Source organism: Crinia signifera, chromosome 2 (genome assembly GCF_055691185.1).
Source record: "Crinia signifera chromosome 2, ASM5569118v1, whole genome shotgun sequence".
Lineage (NCBI taxonomy): Eukaryota > Metazoa > Chordata > Amphibia > Anura > Myobatrachidae > Crinia > Crinia signifera.
This window is the reverse complement of record NC_139218.1, coordinates 308,452,006-308,469,979: the sequence shown is the minus strand read 5'-3', so window position 1 is coordinate 308,469,979 and position 17,974 is coordinate 308,452,006.

Below are 17,974 nucleotides of genomic sequence, written 5' to 3'. Positions count from 1 at the left end.
GAGGGCCGAAAGGACGGCCTGAAAGCAGAAAATCTTGATGTCTGCTTGGCTGCGGGGGCAGGCAGGAAGGTACTTTTGCCACCTGTGGCCTGCTTAATAATCTCTTCCAGCTCAGATCCAAATAATAGCTTTCCCTTAAAAGCTAATGCCTCTAAGGCCTTTTTAGACTCATTATCTGCCTCCCAAGCCTTAAGCCAGAGCACTCTCCTGGCATTGACAGACACTGTGGAAACTCTAGCAGCCATTTTGAGAGCTTCCTCCTCAGCCTCCAGCACATACTCTGCTGCTGCTTTAAGCTTCTCCGCAAGCAACAACACACAAGGGTCAGCATGTAAAATAGTGCACAAATCATTAGCCCACACAATCATGGCCTTAGAGACCCAGGCTGAAGCAATCAGAGGACGAAGGGTGTATCCCACCCCTTCAAATATTGCTTTGAGGTTACCCTCTAGCTTTTTGTCTACGGGGTCCTTAAAAGCTGCTCCCCCTCGCACTGGTAAAACAGTAGCTTTTGACAAACGTGCCACAGAAGCATCAACCACTGGAACTTTCTCCCAGAGATCCGCATGAGACTCAGGCATGGGGTACAGACTTAACAATCTCTTAGGCATCAGCAGCCTTTTATCGGGCATTTTCCAAGCCCCTTCCAATAAATCCTGTAAACCTTCGTCTGAAGGGAAGGTAACAGCTTCCTTACGCTGCCGTTTAAATACCCCTTTAGCAGGAGTTTTATCTTCCACAGACAAATTTAATGCCTGTTTAACAGCTGTAATCAAATCCTCCACCCCTGCGGCTGAGGAATCCTCAGAATCATCACCCTGCTCCCAGGGGATGTCTGCATATGCTCCATCCTCTTCATCAACCATTAAAGGCACTGAGTAAGACCTTTTAGGGGTCCCCACAGCATCAACATCAATTTTGTCTAGCAATTAACTAAACCTGTTGATCCCCTTTGCAGTATCCTGCATCACCTGTATGAAAGCAGGATCTGCCTGGGTAAGAGGCAAGGAGCCAGAGGACTGCTGAGATGATGACATAGGTCTCTGAGAATCTACCAAGACATCACTCTGTCTGTCCAGCAATTGCACTAAAGCATTAACCGACCTGCCCAGGGCACTGGCCCACGCTGGTTCCAATTGCTCTACCCTCTGGGGTTCACTCCCCATGGGTTTCACAGCAGCGCAAGCAATACACAAGCCCCCCTTGGCCATCTGCTCAGGGATAAATTTCAGTGTACAAACACTGCAAGCGCTCAATGTATCTGGGGCTCCCTCCCCTAAAACCACAGACTGATGCACAGACATGATGTTCACAATTAACACGGTCACAGTGCAAATGTACAGGCGTTTACACAGAGCCAATGTACTCAGTCACTTAGCTGTCTGTAGTGTTCAGATAGGGAAAGCGATGCCCAGGAAATCCAATCACTCTGTCAGGATCTGTCAGCCAGCTCAGCTCCGCTGCAAGCGTTCCGAATGGCGCCAAAACAGAGTGAGGGAAGAGACCAAGTCCCTGCTGCTGCGGGGTCCGTGACTTTTGGCGCCAACCACCCCCAGACAGCCGCTCCCTTAGTAGGATCTCCTAGTTCCAGTATCTCCCCCTCGGCCACTTGGAACATGCCTGTAACACACTGCTGTCCTCTCATATAGGAGTTCAGTGTGTAAGCTCCGCAGAAAATGGCCGCCGCCATCACGGAGCGCCTGTCCCCCATGATCCCCACCTAGCGTGAAGCCGGTTTCAGAGCGCTCCGGAGCCCAGGCAGCTTCTTAAAAGAAGCTGTAAGCGCTGCACAGGGAGGCCAGACAGCGTCTCCCCTGTGCACAGCGAGCTGACAGGATGCGCTTCTGTCAGCTCCTGCTGCGCTAGCAGTGTGAGGATTCACTAATGAGAATCCTCACACTGTGCCTACCTAGCTAGAGTGAAAAGTTAATAAAATAATAAAAAACCCTAACTACTCTAATTCTTCGGCTGCTCCCGCAGCCCTTTAGAATAGCACCCACTCCAGTGGGCACCTAACATGAACTGAAGAGTCTGGGATGCAGTAGGGGAGGAGCCTACCCTCTAAAGCTTTAGGATAGGTGCCTGGCTCCTTCGGACCCTCCTACATCCCAATGTTGAGCTGTGTCACCAGGACCATTGAAAGAGAAATAACTCACCCAAATCTAACTCTCTCTATACATATTACATCTGCCCCACCTACAGTGCACATGGTTTTTCCCATTCTCCAAACAAATTTGTACTGCGATCAGAGCTGAATAAAGGCCATTGTGCAGCTGCTTACAAACTGGCCCAACATTTTTCACTCTTATTCGGTTGTTAAATACCATATTCGTTACCATATTTCACACACAAACAAATTCATAGTGTATTTGTCCCAGGGATTAAAGTGGTCCTGGAGAGGTGGTGGAACTCATTTTCCCTCTGTTGCTTAATTCCCCCTTTCCCCTCCCCCATTAGACAGAGCCAGGTCCAGTGGTAGGATTTTTGGCACCCCCTGCAAATTATAATGCTTTTCTATTAGAATATTTTGTGCTGGACCAAGATGCTCCAAGGAAAATATTGGCAAAACTGAATGCACCTTAGAGAAAGATTGGCCCAGCACTGTTCAGCGATACAGGCATTATTGCAATTTTGCTCTAGTGAGCATCCGCCAGTGGCCGGGCCCTTCGCCTTGGATAACCAGAATTTATCCTTTCTTAGGTACAGGATACTTGACCATCTGACCCCTCTGGTTAGGGGCGGTGATCGATCACACAAACTATTTTAACTAGAATCACAGTGGATCACTAGTCTTGACACTGGATATGCAGTGTTTCATTTAATACCACTTTGCCTGTCCATGACATGTTTTCTGGATTATCCAGTTTTCTTCCATGTTGGCTTTTCCATGTTTCGCACTGTTTGTTCTCCATTTCCTTTGAATACATTGGACGGAATGTAGAGCTACCCGAGTACAGTGGCAGTGCAGAATGCCAGCCGAGCTCAGACTTTTTTTTTTAAAGGAGCAATCATTTACAAAGCAAAACCATGCTTGCAAGTAATTGCCCCTTTTCCAAAAACGCTCGAGTTCGTCCGACACCCTGCACTGCCACCGTACTTGGGCAGCGCTACATTCCACCCATTCTGTTTTGCAGTATGATCCTTTATAAACAAAATATCTTTGCTAAATAAATAAGAAGTTGAATCTGATTGGTTGCTGCAACATCCCATATTTAATAGAACTGGGGGAGATAGCTACTGCTGACTGTTCCTGCAAGTGTTCTGTCACGATTCTTGTGGGACAGTCGTGATTAATTTCCGTAACTGTCCTGTGTCCCATCTGTGGAAGGCAGTGATGTGTGTGTGTGTGTGGGGTGGGGGGGGGGGTAGTTGGGAATACCTCTCCTGTCACTAGATGCTCTGCTCAGCAGCCAGCACATATGCACGCCATGCCACTTTGAGAACAGCCATAATAAAAACTCATTATTTTATCATCACAGTGCTGGGAAATAAACCTGCAATCTTCCACCGAATGTCAGGAACATATGTTGCTTTTCTCATTGCTGCAAGATAATGCAAAGTAAATGAGAACATGTATGTATTTTGTCAGGAAAAATACCATGTGGCTGTTATTCTTTTTTACTGAATACAAATGAAGATGCTACATTGAATTTGCCTGAGGAAAGAATATAATATAATATATATGTGCGTGTGTGGGTGTGTGTGTGTGTCTAAAGACAAATCCATAATCTCACAATAATAAACAGATGTGATCATTGCATTCTACTGCATGTCCTACTCATCACTTAGAGTTGTAAACAAATATATATATATATATATATAATTTATTTATTAACAGTTTCTTATATAGCGCACACATATTCTGCAGCGCTTTATGGCGAATATTTGAACATTCACATAATTCCCTGCCCCAGTGGAGCTTACAATCTCTACTCTATTCCCTACCACATGTATAAAAACAGAGACATTCTAGGGTTAATTTTGATGGGAGCCATTTAGCCTACCAGTATATTGTTGGATTGTGGGAGGAAACCGGAGTACCAGGAGGAAACCCATGCAAGAATGGGAAAAATGTACAAACTCTGCACAGTTAGGGCCATGGTGGGAATCGATATACATATGGAAATGTTAGCAATTTAAAGTGTGGAGTTTATTACAAGTAAACTCTGCTTGCCAGCATAACTTTGCACATTCTGCTATGAAACCAAATTAATTGACCATTATCTTCCCAGATCTAATCATAGACTATTTATTCCACAAGGAGTTAACAGAGGAATACAGTGAGGAATGTCATTACACCCAGTGGTAAAGCAAGCTGCCTGTTCCGCTTCAAAACTCTCAATTTATTATGTGTGTATGGGAGTTGTTTGAAACTTCTCCAAGCATGTTATCCCAGTACTGTTGGTATTGCCAAAACGCTAACATAAGGCTTTTTCATTTAAGCAAAGAAAAACGAAAAAACAAGAACACAAACAAACAAAAACATGAATTGCATATGTGCATAAAATTTGATATTTATTTGCACATTGTTTTGAAGGGACACCGTGATGATGATTATGATATTACTCTTATCTGTATATTATTAGGAAAGCTTTTTATAACATATTTCTATTATGCTGTAACATGTACAGAGAGAGGGTATAATATAATATAATCGAGTTTATCTCACCTTAGTAAAAGTAACATGTACTGTATATAAGATTAAGGGGGAGGGTAAATTGATCATTGCATAATTTGCCACAAAAAGTTTTGTTTTCGTGCGTTTTTAAAGTTTATCCCTAGGTTTTCGCAACGTGAGTGTAAAAAATAGTATTTTTCATGGATTGTGTTTGTTCTATCCCCGGGCAGATGAAACAAACACAGTCCTTGATAGTGCCAGCTGATAGGGATAATTAAATTATACCCCAAACATTGAGGGGTCCCAGCAACAAATATGCTGTCATCAGCAGGGGTCCCTGCGGCAGATGGGAACTAGTAGCAGTATTAATACCGCTGCTAGTTCCCATCTTCCGCAGGGACCCTGCTTCTGATGGCATATCCACTGCTGGGACCCACCGGAAAAAATATAAATCGGTGACCCTGAAGTCTTGTCATCTTCAACAGGCCGGGAGTGGCAAATGGCAGGCTGCAGGCATCATCAGACTCATCCTTTTCCAGAATACTTTGCACACTGCCTCCTGTGCATATTTGAACGTGCGCCAAGTGGAGTGACATCCTGACGTCCCGCCGGGCAGCCGAAGGAGGCAAGCACAGCGTACCAGGCAGGGATGGTCGCCCTGCAGAGACACAGCCGGGAATGTATATAGAATTATATGCATGCTTGGCTGTGTCTCGGCAGCGCGACCATCCATTACCCTTAGGAATTTCATTTTCAACCCATTTGGGGTAATTTTCCCCTGGTTCCCCAACCACTTTTCTAGTGTGTACACACTATATTGTTAAGATCTCTTGTTCCCTGGGGTCTTTAACGATGTCCTCCTTTGCCCTGTATGTGTGTATACATGTGCCGTTGCTGGAATCCCGACGGGTCTCCACTGTTGCCACCGATGGGTACACGTGTTGTGTTGTTTGTATCGGGCTTAAGAGAGGAAAAGAGAGTGTACATTTTAAAGGGGAGGGTCAGACAGACAGGAATGACACAGGAGGGGTAGAAGTGAGCATAAACAGACAGTTAAGTCATCCATACATTATGCGATTTGGGCACAGCCCCCTGAGCATCGGATCGGAGTCGGGAGGTCGGACGTGCTGCACATAAGATTTGCATAAGATTTGCTAAATCTTATGTGCTGCCCGGAGCCGTGCTCCCCCGCAACGAGGGACCTACCAGAGCCGGACGGAGGGATCAGGCACAGGGAGCCAGGCAGAGGAAGAAGCCGCTGCCATCAGCGGGAGCAGGGGGGCGGCACAGAGTACCAGGGAGTCGGGCAGGAGAAGACGCTGCAGCGGCAGCGCGAGTGGCTAGAGCAGCAGCAGAGCACTTCCAAAAAAAAAGCCCATACAAACGTATAGGAAGCCATTTTTTTGGAAGTGCTCTGCTGCTCCCACCACTCGCGCTGCTGCAGCGTCTTCTCCTGCCCGGCTTCCTGGTACTCTGCGCCGACCCCCCTGCTCCCTGCCCAGCGGTTTCTTGCCCGGCTCCCTGCGCCCCAACCCCGCCTGCTCTCTGGTCGCGGGCATAATCCCCGCTGCTGTCCCCCGCTCCCATTGTCCCTGCAGCTCCCTGGGAGTTGCATGTGATAAATTGCATGCGATTTATCACATGCAAAACTTGGCACATGAAGTGCCATCGCATGTGATCACTCCCGGGAAGCTGCTGGGACAATCGGGTCCGACTTGTCCTTATGACAAGTCGGACAAATGTAGGGTGAGAGGTGGCTGGGCTTAAGGAAGTGGGTCTTGAGAGCCAGCTCAATAACATCAATGCACTGCAGAAAATACACCTTGGTCCTATGCAGTATAAGGTAACATACTGTATGTATTATGTTTAATTCAAATGCGCAGTCTGTAACCTGATTTGCAGAGGAGATGTGCTACCGGGCAGTAGCACCTCATCTTGTTCACCGGTAGACAGTCCAATCATGACTACAAAGCCATGCCTTCTTTTACTTTAGACTATTCCTTTACAGATTTCTACAATTAATGTTTATTTGGCTAAATAAATGGCTCATATAGAAGCCACAACAATGAATCTTTGTGAGACCTTCCTAATACAACAAGTGTCACTTTGCTCCACAAATATATTGTCTGCACTTATTTCTGTTCTATGTTTCATTACCAGTCTTCAGGTTATCTCAGGGCTTTAAACTAAGCCGAGGTCATAACCTTTTTCTATTACCTTATCAGCAAGATAGCACATAGCATGTACTGTGATCAAGAAGCCTCACTATGGTTACTTTACTTATCCAAAGCCTAAAGCTATCCACTCTAGTAATGTATAGACTCTTATAGTCTAAATGAGGGACAACTAACCCATAACATATGGCATAAACCATTGTATTTATTTAGCTAATTTCATTGCATTTTTACAATAGGAAACAATGATGCAACAACTGGATATTTACAGACAGTTTAAAAGGTAGGAGAGCCCTGCTCACAAGCATTGTAGCTGGCTAAGTACAGAAAGCAGGAGTGAGAAAATTGCAGGGTGCAGGAAGGGGAAGTAGACATGGTTAAATGGTGGACAGAAATTATTTTATGAACAAAAAGGTTTTCAATGCACTCCGTCAATTCCTTTATAGGAGGGCTGCATAGGAGAAATCTTGTATTCTGGGGTGAGAAATGCTAACATTAGGGAGGAAAGGCAGCAATCATTCATGGACCAGAAGGGAAGAAGTATGTAGGGAGATGAGGTGGTAGGTATATGGAGCAGTTTAATACTGTAGGATAGGTCTTTGAATGTCAGGTGAGGATTTTGAAGTAGTGGAATTGGGGGCTTGACAGAGGGAAGAGACAGAGTTGAAGCAGTGTGAAAAAAGAATGTATCTGCAGCATTAAGCACAATTGCAGATTAGCAAGAAGGGAACAAGGTACAGTATATATGTATTATACAGCATATAGTATAGTTAGGAGATGGTTGCAGTAGTCAAAACAAGAGATATCAGTGAGCTGAAAATGGTTTTGCTGGGATCATGGGGAAGTAAAGGTCTGACCCAAGTGCTGTTGTGGAGCTGGAACGAACAAGATATGGCAAGAACTTGGGTGTAGGGGCAAAGGAGAGGAGAGATTCAAGAATGTCTCCCATGTGGCAGAGTTTAGAAACAGAGGAGAAGGTGGTGTTTTTGACAATTATAGAGGGTTCGGGAGGGGAGGAAACTTTAGATTAAGGGAAGATAAAAAGTTCAGTTTTGCCCATGTTAAGCTTGATAAAGTGCTTAGACATCCAGGAGGAAGAGAAGAAATCAGGAAGCAAGAGGTAGAGTTGAGTGTCATTGGCATAAAGGTGATACTGGAGGCTAAAGGAACTTACTGTATGAGTTCAATCAGGGAGGAAATGTGCAGAGAAGGACCAAGGGCAGAACCCTAGGGGACACCCACAGGAAGATTGGATGCAGGGAATGCCGAACAAGAGATAGAGATAGAGTGGTTGGTAATGTAGAAGGTGAACCATAAAAGTATGGTTTAAGAGTGGCCCATGGTCTAAAGGGTATGCAATAAGAGATGGTGGTCCACAGTGTCAAAGGCAGCAGAGAGGTCCAGGAAGACAAGACGGGAGAATCAGTACTGTTTTGATGGAAAAAAAAAATTGGTAACTTTGGCCAGGACAATATCAGTGAAGTGGAGGGGGAAGAAGCCAGATTGAAGATGAAGGAAAGAGTTATCAGGGTGGTAGCAGGCAAAATGTATGTAAGAAAGCCAGTCAAGTAATTTAGAGGCAAAAGGAAAAATGAATGGGGCGTTAATAAGCAAGTGAGATGGAGCTGAGGGTTGTTTTTTTTTAGTAGAATAGGTGAGACAATAGAAGATGACAGTAGATAGAATAATATAATATGGTGGGGTGAAAGAAAAACAAGGGCAAGTGGTAAGAGGGACAAAAGGGTAGCGATGTAGTGATGGCCTCAATATTTTAAGGGAAAAGGGAATCAAAGTCAGTGGCAATAATGGAGGATGTGATAGAAGGAGGGGGACAGATGGATGCGCTGAATGTGATAAAAGGGGGATGGGATTGGAGGGGCTTGGAGAAAGATTGCTTGGTAAAAGAGAGAGGGCTGTACTGTAGAAATTGTGGATAAACTTGAAGTGGAGGAAATTTGACATGGAGCAAGTGTTCCTCTAGTGGCATTGAGTAGCGTGTTTGCATTTACAAAAGAACTGGGTATATTTGGAGAGCCAAGGATAGCAAGAAAGGGTTGTTACCCGCACAGGACCCTCATTGTGTTTGAGGAAAGAAGGACCCTCCTTAATAACGTTTATATTGTTATGTTCCAATACTTATATTGATGGGAGGTGTGCCACAACTAGACAAGACATAGGGTAATCATAAACAAGAGAGAGAGAGAGAGAGAGAGAGAGAGAGAGAGAGAGAGAGAGAGAGAGAGATTGTCTTTAAAAGGGGTGCACCTATTTGGTCTTTTACAAGTTAAAATATAACCTTTATTATTGTCGTTAAAACTAGTGAAATATGAGAAACACACACGAAACAACAATAAGTGAATACAAGGGAAGGATAAAGTGTGTTTTACTGACTACGCACTATCTTATTGAGTATTGAGTCAGAATCATTCTGCCTTGCATACTGCATTATTATAGGTATTTTACTTTACATGCCATTGTCAGTATTGAGTCAGCATCATTCTGCCTTGCATATTGCATTATTATAGGTATTTGTGCAATTGTATTAAGAATTAAAGTGAGTTAGAATGTATTAGTGGCTGGGATGGTTTGTAACCTCTTACCATTTGTTTATCTTAGTTTTATTGCTAGTGGGAGAGGGGCACTGGCTGGATGGAGTCTCAATCAATTAACATAGAAACAGCTTTTAGTATTAATTGAGAATACCAGGCTGACCACAGCCTAGGTGACCATTTGTTAGATTTTAAAGTAGGAAGATTTTTAAGTAGGGAGAAAACAGTTACATAGCTTAAAGCCTGGATTTAGCCTGGACTTAAACTGGACAGAAACTGCCAAAAACTTGACAACTTGGTATCAAAGTGACACAGAAAGACAGAAAACAACAGCAACTCAACCAAGGGACTGCTTTGAGTGAGCTCACTTCATACTTACAACATACTTCTCCTGGCTGCTTAATCTGGCTATTCATCCATAATATCACAATTTCTACAACTGCTAAAACTTGAATATCACTCTTTATGCTTGTATGTGCACTGCCTGTTTTGAAAATGCACAGCTGTACCTCTCCTGCCCTTCCATCGATAGTAGGTGTCCCCCAACATTTTATTCTTGGCCCTCTTCTTCTCTATCTGTACACGTCCTCTCTGGGTGAGTTTATTTGCTCACTCGACTTCCACTATCACATCTATGCTGATAATAATGAAATCTACTGCTCCTTTCCTGATCTCTCTCTCCCTCTTTCCTCACTCATATCTCCCACTGTCTCTCTGCTATCTACTCTTGGAAGACCCAGGGCTTTTTTAGACTTAAAATATCAAAGACTAAGTTGACCTCTTCCCGCCCTCCTGCATAAAACCTGACCATCTCTCATCCTAACCTGTTTATAGTCACTTCTTTCCCTTCTGTGTCACCCCTGTCTGTCTAACCCTCATGAGCAGGGCCCTCTTTCCTCATGTGCCTTTCTTAGAATGTATAAACCTCTGCCACCGTGATGATTGTTTCAGTGTCCTGTCCTCTGTTGCAACTATCCATATTAACCATGAACTTGTCCTAAACTGTCTTGTACTGTAATTCGGTATGTGTTTTTGCTCGCAACTTTGTAAAGTGCTGCGTAATATGTGAGCGCTATATAAGAAACTGTTAATAAATAGATAAATAAATAATTTTATATTATATCAATATATAAACAGGTTTCTCACTTTGACACTTGTATATTAAATAGATTCAAAATAAGTTTGTTTTGTTGTGTCTAAGTTTGTGTCTGTTGTGTATTTGTGTCGCCTATTTCATTGGGGTGTGAAATATTATTCAAGATAGAAATATGAAAGATGAAGATGCCAGCTCATATATACCATCTAGGACCCATGTGTATTCACCTATAATATTGAGGTCCCTCCTGGAATTTATACTAATATATTGAGGGGTTATTCCTCAGTCCTCTCTCTTATGGGCCAGATTCTGTAAGCTTCAAAAGTGATAAACAGCCAGCCAATCAGCACCTGCCTGACATGTTTCAAACACAGTCTGTGACATGGCAGGTAGGAGCTGATTGGCTGGCTGTTTATCACTCTTCATTTTATCACTTTTGAAGCTTACAGAATCTGGCCCAATTATTATCTTTTACAAGAGCTGTCTCTTCCAGTATATTAAAATCTGTGGAGAAATGTTGCAATTCAATGTTACAATGTCGTGCAACAGAGTATCTTTATAGAGAGCTCGCTGATAAACAGGCCTTCTATGTATGATGATAATAAATATCTCCCACAAAGATTTATTAGCATATGCCTGTTTAAATTCTAATTGTCGACATCATGTGGACTGGTGATGCACCATGGGCCCTTGGACTGAAATATATGTTTGTATTTGTATTAGTAATAGGTGGTATCTTCACGTAAAAATGTTCATATAATAACTGGGGTAGAGTTGACTCACGTGTCGACACTTAGATGTCGACATCTATAGGTTTTATATATATATATAGTTGTTAACATTAGAATTGTTGGGGCCCTTGTCTGACCTACAGTCCAGGCCCCCAGCGGCACAGCGCCCTACATTACCATCCTCACCCCCCCACACACACGCGCGCGCGTGCCCGCCAGCCAGCGCCTGCCGGCAGCCCGCCTCCCCCTACCCCATCACTTACCATCACGCGGCATCGCTCCTTCCGCCTCCCTCCACCGTCAGTCAGGTCAGGTCCAGACTCCAGAACGTCAGTGCGCACACTGCACAGTGATGTGCAGCCTGCAGAGCGCCGAGCCCCTCTGTGTGCTAGGCTCGGTGCTCTGCAGGCTGCACTGTGCGTGCCTGGCTGGGGGGGCGCCGGTGCCGGGAGGGGGAGGCGGTGTGCGGGTGCCCGGGGGGAGGTTTGGCACCACTGTGGGCAGCTGCCTGGGCCCCTCCAGAGGCCGGGGCCCGGGACAGCTGTACCCAGGGCACCCCCCTGTCGGTGGCCCTGGCTGTTAATAGGTAAAGCTTCAACACTTGCTGTATGTATATGTGTGCCAATTTACAATGCATGTGATTAACACTATAGCCCCAGTATTATCTAGTACAATAATCACGTATATAGTGTGATAGGCTCAAGTTATTCCTCTGTTAAGTATCAGCACTATGGGTTTGTGAGGAAAAATGGCTCTATCACAGGCTGCTTGAAATGCAACAGCATTCAAGCTGTGGCATGCAGTGGTAAGCTTTATATTGTATTGTCAGTGCTGCGTCTCCCATTACAGGAATAGATGGGGTCAGCAGCTAACTGATGTCACCCCAAATGTTAGGCGCAACCTGTGGAAAAATACACAATCAAAATGCAGTCCTAATCAAAAGTGTGCTCCAGCTTTTTCAGTGGCCTTGAAAAGCTGTAGGTGATCCACATTAGCTACTCACTGCTATGTTATCTACACGTTCCTTACATATACAATTGCTGCATTAAACACCACACTGGAATTTGGCATCTGACAGTAACACTCTTGGACAGCTCCAAGTATTTTCTAAGTGAGTAAGTTTCTTATATTGTGCAAAGACATATTCCGCAGCGTTTCACACAGAATATTTGAACATTCACATCAGTCCCTGCCCCAGTGGAGCTTACAATTTATATTTCCTACCACATGTACACGCACACACAGACATTCTAGGGTTATTTTTTTGTTGGGAACCAATTAACCTACCAGTATATTTTTGGATTGTGGGAGGAAATCAGAGTACTTGGAGGAAACCCATGCAATCATCAGTACTGCCCCCAATTATGCAGAATTCAGTAGGAAGAAGGTGGTGCACTTAAGATCTATTAATAAGTGCATGACTGGAATCTGAGTGGATCACAGAACCACCAGACAGCACACAATACATACCTCTGTAGAAATAATATTAAAGAAAACATAAATATAAATCATGTATGAGTTCTTGTATTTCTTATTACTTTTATTATATAACACCAACCTACAGTGTTTTACAGAGAATGTCTCAGATAGGAAGTGGAACCCTCTTGTTTCTTATTCTGAACTGACCATTATAATGAGATTATGCATCAGTTAATTATGCTTTCAGGGGGTAATATATCAATATAAAGCAGGAGGAGGTGCAAGGTGATTGGTGAATGAGAAGATCAATCACTATAGATCTCCTCTTGCTGTCAGCAAATGTGAGCATACTGAGTAACCAGTGTAAGGTATTGATAAGGGGACAATGTATGGTTGTAGCCTGCGGCCTAGTGAGATTCCCATTTATTATAAGAGGTTCTTGTTTTGCAGAGAATGGTAAAATTGTGCATAAAAGTCACAGGAGCTACAGAATGTACTGTAAGCTGCTTGTGGCTGGAAGAAGAGACAGAAAGCATTTGTCATATGAAGATTACTGCAAGTAATAATAATGATGGGTGCACATGGGGACCTACATAACATGCACATCTTCCATTTCCTGTGATGACCACAGCAGGGTTGCAGAAATCACCACAAAAATGGCCACCGCAACAGATGCAAATTAATATCAAAGCCCTCTAGTGCGCAGACTCTATAGTGCTACACTGCATGGGTGCAGGCAGAAATGAGGGGGCCCGGACGGGGAAGGCTGCACACGGGTGTCCTCCCCCCTAATACACCCATGCTTTCTGATACTGAAAGGGAACATAATATACTATTATGTTTAATGAGCACTTATACCCAATAAACCAGAATGGAAAAATTGTCTAATACTTCAGGGTAAAGGCAGTGCTTCTACTAATTCAATAGTACTTCACTTGAGATTAAACAGTATATATAAACATCTGCCTTTAATGTCTTCATGTCTAACAGGTTTTATTTAATGTAATACTGCAGTTTTTTCTTATGTCATTTTTAAATATCATATATAGTTATTACAAGGAAGGCCAATCCTGGGTTTGCAGGATCCCAGAATTTTATCCCAAAAATATGCCAGGATTCTTTAGGGATTAGGTTGCATATGCGCAGTTGCACCAGGCAGCACTGATCGCTAGCAACAGTTGGCTCAGATGCTATCCAGTTATGCAGCCCAAGAGTCACTGGTGTATATTGCGCTCAGGCCACTAGCCACAGACACACAGATAGCAGCACTGGCTGCATTTGAAAAGTAGTGCTGGCCACCATGCCAATCGGAGCTAGAGGACTGGCAGACAATTAGAGAAGCAGCCACAGCAGCGCCTCCTGATTGGCTGCTGGACTGTCAGATAGCATAATTTCTTATGGCGCTGTCCATTGATTGCCTTGCATCATGTAGCCAACATGTGAGTTTACAGGATTAAATCATTAATCATTAATACGAAAATCCAGACATTCTAGGAAAAGGTGCCACACTGCCCTTTCTCACACCCTTTCTGTAATTTGTACTGTTCACTTTTGATTGATAATTCATCCTGTTTCACCACGCACACATGGAGGCGATCAACAGAGACATTATACCTCTCTCTGTCTCTCCCTTTCCTCTCTGGATACATAATGACTTGCCTACAGCTGCCCTGCAGCTACTAGCATTAAGGGATTATGGAAGTGTGTTTCTCAATGGCTGCTCACCTAAGCACCAAGTACATACTGTACTCCCTACATCCATTCTGTCTGTGTTTCCCATACAATCACACTCATTGCTCTCTACTGCATCTGCCTTTTCCCTGCACTCTTCCTCACTGCTCCCTAAACCCACCCTCCTTTACGACTCTCTACACTAAGGACCTTATTCTGGTCCTTTCGCTCCCCTGCGTATTCGTTTCACGACTGCGCATGCACATATACATTTATGTGCATATGCAGCTGCTTGGTGCGAGCGGGCACGGCAAACTGCTTGTTCGTTGTCCCGTTCACACCTAGCAGTGCGGACAGGGGGAGTGGGTGGCGGAGACAGGCTGCGCCCATGGGAACACCCATGGGAACTCCCATGTAAATGGCCCAATGACGCAGGTACAGGGGGCGGGCAGCTGATGTCAGCGGATGCTTGACATCATCTGCACTTGCTGCTCCCTACACCCTTCCTCACTGGTTCCCAAACCCAGTCACCCTATTACTTAAAACAAACCATTCTGTAATTCCTGGCTCAAGTGTTTTTCATTCCCAAATCTGCAACGGAAAAAATAGCCCAGGATTGAAGTCCCTAGAGCTCACCAAAGGCAATGGAGAAGTTAAGGGTGCCCCCTTTATAACTGGTGCCCAGTGGAAACAAACTCCATTGTCTCTGGCACTTCTACCACTGCTGCAATAGAACATGAGACAAGCAGCTTGAATGCTTGGGACTGTTCTATGAAACATCATCAGGATAATTCCATACATAACCAGAATGCTTATTGTAGAACAACAGAAAAGTGACAAGTCCTGCTTTTCTATTCCCCCAAATCTAAAGTGGTAGAAAAATCTGTATTTTCAACTACTGACAAGGTCTGGAAACTGTACTACATTGGAACTCTGTGGGGGTCAATCCAATTAAATGCAAAGGAGAATTAATGCTAACACCTTTACTGCAATGTGCTCCCTATGCAGCCTGATCTGACTTCGGCCTCACAGATTTTTGTGTGCAGCTCTATAGGGATGTGAACAAAAATAAGAGTCTGGAGGTACTGTAGGGTTTCATTATTGGATCCTTTCCTTTATCATAACTGCTTGGCATACCTTGACTTGAATTACCAAAGTTCAGGATGCAGTAAATATATTACATTGATTCTTCATTGTTAATAAGAACAGTGAGACACTATGACATCTTCACATTTCTGTAGTAACATGAAACTCCTTGTCTAATAAATTATATAAACCAACAGTACTGTAATATATTTGTAGAGCTCCATAAATACGTCCTGTTAATATATTTTATACTTTCACTGTCTGATGCAACTGAGTAAATTAACTGAAGAACAAGTTGTACAGTGAATGTACCAAACTTAAATTGAAATTTATGCTTGGATTTAAAATAGATTATCCAGAACTGACGTCTCCATATAAAACTTTTTACACTTTCTAAGGAAAACTCATTAACTTTGTGAAAATAATAATTAATAACCAAGGGCCTGATTGAGAGATGTATGCCTATGGCCCTGCAGTAGCAAATTTGGACATATTAGCAGTGCGAAAAACTTAAATGTGTGTGGAACCCTGTGTTTGGGTTTTAGTTTTTGCCAAACAGCCTCAAGTGCTTTGGTTCAGATTTAGTTTTTGGATCAGTTAACAATCGATAAAATAATCAATAATCATTGCTAAAAAAATCCTTTAAAAAGGCTAAAATCATGTCATTTTTGTAATCCAAAACCTGATATTCAGATTTTAAATCTGAATTATGAACCATGGGAAGATCTGAACCAGAACTGTTCGGATAAGATATTCTCGGGAGATGTAGACTGGGTTTTGTTCTGACCAACAAAATTTGAGTGGATTCATATATCTATTGAAAATTTGCAAATATTGAAACCACCAGGTTTTGCTGTTAAGCTGTGGACAGTGTACAAATATGCAACCACTGGATGTACTGTACATCGGTCAAACATCAACCCTATGAGCAATCTTGTGGTCACATGGCATGGTTACTGGAAGTACAGATATGTCTTTCTGATATCCATATTTACACCGCATATCATCTTTTGGAATATGTATTTACCATAAGGTTTGCAATACAACCTATGGCTATAGATGTCACCCCAGCAAACTAACATGTACTAGATGTGAGTGCAAGCCTTATGGACTATATATATATATATATATATATATATATATATATATATATATATATATATATATATATATGGTACTGCTTTCCTAGCACGGCGCCCACGATCTAGATTGTATGTGTGGGGTTGATATCTCAAGCATCTCATGCATCTTATGTGTTTGTGCGGCATAAGATGCATGAGATGATGCAATCGACGCGATCGATGAGATTTTTACATTGGAATCAATGTAAAAAGCCCCCCAAACCCCAATTTAAATTGAAAACCCCCCCTCATAGGTGAAATGCCCCCCTATTGTTAACGCCACCCCACTATTGACACCAACCCGAAGCGTGGTGTGCGCAGCGAGCCCGTGAGGGGCGGCGGTACGCGTCCTCCAACCTTTTCATACCCCCACTATCCACGTCGGCGTGGAGTTGATTCTATATAGTGTGGCGAGCGCAGCGATCCCCGCGAGGGGACGCGGAATACATGTAAAGTAGTCCGCGTCCGCTCGCCACGCTTTGGGCACGGTGTCTCGCTGCACTCGCCACACTATATAAGATCAACTCCACGCCGACGTGGATAGTGGGGGTATGAAAAGGTCGGAGGACGCGTACCGCCGCCCCTCGCCGGCTCGCTGCGCTCGCCACGCTTCGGGTTGGCGTTGATAGTGCTGGTGGCGTTAACAATGGTTATTGGGGGCTCACGATTTTTTATCTCATGGATCTCATGCATATTATGGATGCATAAGATCCATGAGATTAAAAAATCGGGTCCATCGCGTTGATTGTATACCTTAAGTACCTTAAACTTAAGGCATACAATCAATGAGACGGGCGCCGTGCTAGGGAAGCAGTACCATATATATATATATATATATATATATATATATATATATATATATATGCCATTCCTCTGAAATAATCACGGCATGCCTGCGTTTAAGTCAGCACTCCTCCTTCAACTCCTATAAATTGTCCGACTGTCAATCATTTTGCAAATCAATGATCTCTACGATTGCTGCCACAAGACCATTGCAGCACATGCTAAGTGTGATTTAAGGCCTATAAACACTAGATGATATTGGTCACATTCTGAACGCTGTGTACGCTGTGCATCGGTAACGACACAAGCTCACTCGCAGCGATAACGACAAGTGCATACACACGGTCCCCCTTGTGTGTATGCACTTGCCGATGCCAGTCCTGCCGCCACCAATATCTGTGTTGGCTGGGTCACTGTCAGCCTAGTGTGTATGGCCCTTTAGGTGCATTCATAGTTGTAATAACTGCTCCCCTACATACAGAATCTACTTTGCGTCCATCTCTGAATCATTCCCAAGTCAGCCATGTATCTCTAAACAGTTAAACACATATAGTACCTGATATTTTAGAGCAGAGGTTAGCAGCCTGCAGATCCCTATCCCCTGTAGAACTATCAGTCTCAGCAGACTGATAATCTCTGTACCGCCTTGGTTTATGAGACATATTTGGGATTTTGTGATAGCTCTCCTCTGCAACAGACAACATTTTGTTACATTGTTATATTGTA